Source organism: Dendropsophus ebraccatus, chromosome 2, assembly GCF_027789765.1.
Source record: "Dendropsophus ebraccatus isolate aDenEbr1 chromosome 2, aDenEbr1.pat, whole genome shotgun sequence".
In the NCBI taxonomy this organism is placed as follows: domain Eukaryota; kingdom Metazoa; phylum Chordata; class Amphibia; order Anura; family Hylidae; genus Dendropsophus; species Dendropsophus ebraccatus.
This window is the reverse complement of record NC_091455.1, coordinates 50,392,269-50,398,272: the sequence shown is the minus strand read 5'-3', so window position 1 is coordinate 50,398,272 and position 6,004 is coordinate 50,392,269.

Sequence of the window (6,004 nt, the reverse complement as noted above, 5' to 3'; positions counted from 1 at the left end):
AAATGTATGGTTTTATTCAATGAGAGCAAGCAGAACTACTGGAATTAGGAAGGGGCTGAAATGTGCAGAGAGTTGTACAACTCATCATCACGCAATCATAATCCTTTGCAAAGGAACAATTCTCAATATTCTAAATGACAAATATCCAGTATATAAGAAAAATGGACACAAAGCAGACAGGGCTTTTTCAAAAATCACTTTATTATTTTTTTATTTTTTTTATTACTGGCAAAGTGTACTGCGCATGAATAGAGTAATATTGTAATAACAGTGTTCTGGTCACCAGATGACTGGCTGATGTGCAATGAATATACTGGTGAACTTGACCAGGACTAGTCACTGCCCAGACATAACACAGGCCATACAACTCTTAGGTCACTATCTGTTCATGCATGTTTGACAGTTATATATTATAAAGTTGGTAGTGTATAACATAAAGGCAAAACATACAAAAATATACAAGTAACTACAGAGGGGTAACACAAGGTTATTATGGAAGTGTATTAACAAAGAGATTGGGAAAAGGAGATTGTAGGCAAATAAGAGAAGCTCAGCCAGTACCAGTGAGAAGTAATATAATGGTCCTCTTTATATTAAGAGGATGAGGGTGCATAATGGGCTACAATCACTCCCCTATTATACACACATATTTTATGTATTCAATGGCTCTACATTAACTTACACTTCTCTGCATAAAGTAGCCCCTAGGGCAGGGATGGGGAATCTTTGGCCCTCCAGCAGTTGCAAAACTACAATACCTTTCATGCCTGGACAGCCAAAGGCTGTCACGGCATGATGAGAATTGTAGTTTTGCAACAGCTATAGGGACAAAGGGTTCCCCATCTTGCCCTAGGGTACTTACTTTCTTAAGTCCTGGGTATACATCAGATTACCATCAAATAGGTGTGCCCACAGCATGATATACTATGGTGTGCCCACAGCGAAGCTCTAAGTGTCAATACACCAAGCATTATCTACCTATGACTGTGGTTGATCTGCTTTATACAAGTATATATTGTTTTATTTGAGTAGACTGACAAGTAAATTGTGTTTGGTCTATTGAAACCTACAACTACTCTGGAATAGAAGTCTGAATATCTTTCTAATAGCATTCTGATGTATACCTGCAGTGGAGATCATAAATGTCATGTGAATGGGGTTTTATAGAATTATGACCACTTCGGGGCAACTCATGACACAAATTTCCTTGGCAGTGATGAAAGCAATGCACCATTCTAGTACAAGGAAATCCCCCAGGCTATTCTGGATAACAGTTATAATTTATAAGTGCCAAGTGAGTGTGGCAGTATAACATAGAAAAACAGATACTCACCTGCCACCAATCCCCATCGCCAGCGTTTCCTCTTTTTCTCTGTCCTGACATGTAGGAAATGCCGTCTCAGCCAATCAATGGCCACAGTGACAACCTGCCTCCACCACTGATTGGCTGATTTGGCACTTCTTGCGTCAGGATAAAAGAGAGAGAAGCACTGATAGAAGGGATGGGATAGAGAGACTGTTGGGGGAGCTCTTTGGCAGGTGAGTACAGTTCTTTTTCCCTTTTTGTTATACTGCCACCCTGGACACTTATAAATATAAATTATATCCTCCAGATTATCCCTTTAAGTATAAATTTTGGTGGTGGGGGATAAAGAAAGAGAAAAACAATTTCCCCATTTACTGAGCCTCTCTTTAGAGAAAGAAGTATATAAATGTGGCTATAGTAACTGAGTACTAGACACTTTTAAATGCAGGCTTTGTTGCCTAATATGTGGCACTGGATTGATGACCACTTATTGCTATCTCTTGCTTTGTTGAGCGTCCATTTCACTTGTCCATTGATAGGATGGGTGTAGATAAACACTCGTATACAGTGTGGAAAGTGGGAACCAAATTGTGATGGATACTGAATAGTAAAAAACATGAAAATTGGTGCAAAGGAACAGCAGAGCAGATGACCGCAACAACCAATCAGATTACTGCTACCATTCTCCAAGTGACCTTTAGGAAATGAGAGCTGCGATCTGATTGGGTGCCGATACAACCACGCCACTTCTCTCTTGCACTAGTTTTGATCCCTCTTTCCTAACATGTCCGGTTGCTCAGTATTTTTAGCCAGATTTATGTACTCCAGGAGAACTTTATAATGTCATGTTCTCTTCTGTATTATGAAATTTTTTTATATCTATTTTGATTCACTTAGAATTATTTTTAAATTATTTTGATTTTCAAAACATTTTACATCCAAATAAACAAATAAAAATCTCCCACAAAACTTCTCTCTGACTGACACCACAGTGCTGCTGAATATTTCCTATGACTTTTTTTTATATACATATTTTGAGTCACTGAAACATTGTAATATGTTATAGAAGAGGGCTTGTTGCTGTATTGGGAAAACGGGACTATTGTTACAATCCATACACAGTGCATATAATGCTCTTTTATTCCATCTCTCAGTAGCAGCAAGCCGATTCTGCTGTCAGGTATAGCAGCACGTTTTAGAAGAGGAGAGGAACTTAAGATCTATAAATAAAGACAAAATAAATCCCAAACACTACAGTACAGCGCACTATTTACCGACCAGTAAATACATTGCAAAGCGCACCAATATGCTACATACATTACAGTCTCTACATTACAAGCAAAACAATCCTTCAAAAAAAACAAAAACAAATAAATAATAAGTGCAAATACCTAAAAAATAGGCAAATGAAGCAACTGTTGTTGCCTGTTTTAGATGTGCAAAGCTTAGAAAGACCAAATGCGTTAACTCTATGGCCATAATGCTATCTAGAACTGACTGGAGTGCAATCTGAAAGAACTGAGCAAGAACATAAGTATCGTGTCGTATATAGTCTGACAGGTAGTCCCCTTGGCTACAGTTATAAGCTATGTTCATATGTCTTTTCTTCACCGGTTCAATGGCTATAATTAGCATATGTCTGTACTTGGTGGCAAAATGACGTCCATCCAAAAAGACGTAAAAGATGTTGTGGGAACATAGCCCTAGTAGTGATGGTACAGTCTGCCTGCATTCATGTACATGATTTGTCATATAGTGCAAAAGGTCATATTGTTCAGAAGATTGATCTCAACAATAGCGCAGGCCACACAGATCCAATATTAAAATACCCTGCCACAAGATGTACAGCTGGTTTTCATTCTGAACGGGGACAGGGTAAGGGGAAAAAGGTCAGCAGTTTGTCTGAGCAAAGACCATTTTGACTTATGACATGCATTTCAGGGGGTGCAAACCTTTAATTCAAGAAGGCTTATCTAAGAGCTATTCACCACCTTAAGGTCTAAGGACAGTATATGTGTCAATCACCAAATGGCCAAGCTGGTGTCACTTTGGGTTACTATTCAGGACTACATGGCTTATGCCCAACATATAATGCTAACTGTATGCCTAAAATAAGAGCTTACTGGGTCAGTAAATGTCATCGTCAAATGATGTTCTGGATATGGGCAAAATTAAAGTTGTTCCCCATCTAAACATTTTTCTTGGAGAATCTAAAGATAATTAGTCAGACCAGATAGTTCATCAACTTCAACTTCGTATGACTTAAAAGGGGTTATCCAGCCAATAAATTGTGATGGCCTATACTCAGGATAGGCCATCATTATCAAAAGGGCAAGCATCGGACTCCCATGACCTCTGCTGATGAGCTACTTAAGGGGGCCGTGGTGTTTCTATAAGTGCAGCAGCTTCTTCAGTGTTTACTTGTACTTGTCTTCGCTCTACTAGTTGCAGCAGAGGTGCAAAGAAATGAAGCACTGCCCTGTTCACTTGAATGGCAATCCTGATGATCCTACTACAAAACTACAAAGATGAGTGCAAATACAAATAAAGAAGCTGGAGTGTATGAACAAGCACCACAGCCTCTGATCCCAGGAGTCCTAGGAGTCTGATCCCCACCAATCTAATTCTGATGGCCTGTCCTGAGGCTAGAGCATCAATTGTTAAAGTGTCACTGTCGTTATAACTTTCAAAATCTAAATCAGCAGTAGATGTGATATAAAGTAAGTTTGCAATATACATTCATTTTTTTTTGTTATCATGGAAAACACGGCACAGTCTGAAAACAGGAAGTCCTGTGTATCCCAGGCCATCTGAGCGCTCACAGAGAAGGCAGTCATGTGATTGATGGACACAGTGAGCTGTGACTTTCTGTACTGGCCGGAATTCCTGTGTTTAGTCTGTTTTATTCAATCCATACAAGTCAGAAAATCTGCCTTCTGGAGACTGGACCTGGATTTCTGGTAAGTACAGCTTTGTTTTACAGCATGATAACAAAAACAATGAATGTATATTGCAAACTTGCTTTATATCACACCTACTGTTGATTTAGATTTTGAAAGTTATAACGACAGTGACTCTTTTATGCTGCCATCAGGGGGGGTCCTTGAGAGCATCTTCCCATCTCACTGGCCTTGATTGATAGAACTCTCCCTGTTTGGGTCTAGTGGGAGATCTATCTATCAAGGCTAATGGGTGGAGAGAAGCCACCAGGGACCACCCCAATGACTTTTTGTTCAAGCAGCATGAAAGTAATGACAGAGTTGACAAAGTCCCTTTAAACTATGTCCTTTCTACATCTCCTACATCCAAACCCATTTTGTAAAATACATTTGGGCCATAAGTCCATAAACAGATGCACAAGAATGAAGGGAAAAAAAAGTTGCCAACTTTCCATGTTCTACATTTTAACATTTTGCTTTGCTTTCATTCGTAGGCAGAACAAATTGATTTGACTAAAAAAGTGAGAGTGCTTTTAATTTCACACTTGCACACTTTTTTTAAAATCCCTATGGACATTGGGGACAATGCGTTATATCTAAATTTAACTTAAGCCAACTTGAATTTCAGGCATTGCTTTCCTTTATAAAGAATAAGGATAAATGTCAGAATGGAGACTCCGAGATGCTAACAAACCAGGAAACCATTTAGGCTTTTACAAATCCTACCTATACAGTACTAACACAAACCTACTTACAAGCATCAAATAAATTAAAAGATCCCAGGAACAACATTTCCTCGTCCCTATGCCCTGTACATTACATTCATTGTATTATCCTCACCTCGAGAATAAAAATACTGATAAATTCTAATTAGGAAAACTTAATGATGCATCTCGCCTAGATCTGCATGAAGTACCTTAGTATATAAAAACATAACACTGGAGCTCATTCATGTGTTACTACGCAGCATACCAAATCTTACTAGTGCAACTTCCTGTTCACTCAAGCCTCTACAGTATAAAAGAGACGTCTAGGAAGCTGTTAAGTATAAATGCAAACGCTCTCTGCACATGCCTAATAGAAAAATAAAGATATGGATATAAAAATACCAAAACTTAAAGTACTCAAAACATATAAAACAACTCAAAAAGGGAAAGATATACAAATATATAAAGCGTGAATGAGCCAATGCTCGTTCTCCCTATTGTGTATTTTGCATTTACACTATAAAACTTATATAGTAACCTAACTATAAAAAGAGATCATCTAGTTCTACAGTCTACAGCGAAGGAAAGAGAACACAAAATAAGAATCATGCAAGAGTAAAACATTTTCACACGACAGTCTTCCAACATGTCATTACGTTAGTATGAAGTTAACGTATGAAGTCTCAAATGTGTCTGGGAGCTGCTTTTCAGGGGAGAAAGACGTCCACAAATGTGAAGCCTAGATTTTGAGGGGAGCACATAAAAAAAACATCTCTTTACCAAAAACTAATGGCAATACCCACCTGTTAGTAAATGCGTTGGCCCCATGTAATGTGGCCTTCTGACATGTTAAAAGATACTATGGTGAAAACATTGCATCAACATAAAAATAACTAAACATAGTCAACATATCAACTAACAATAACTTAAAAGGATCCGACCCCAATGTTAGCTTTTGGTTTTCAATGCAACTGCCTAAATAAGTGTGGGTCCCATGAATGATGATCTGGAAAGAACTTCTTTTGTGATGCAGACTTGTTGACCAAGTTTGT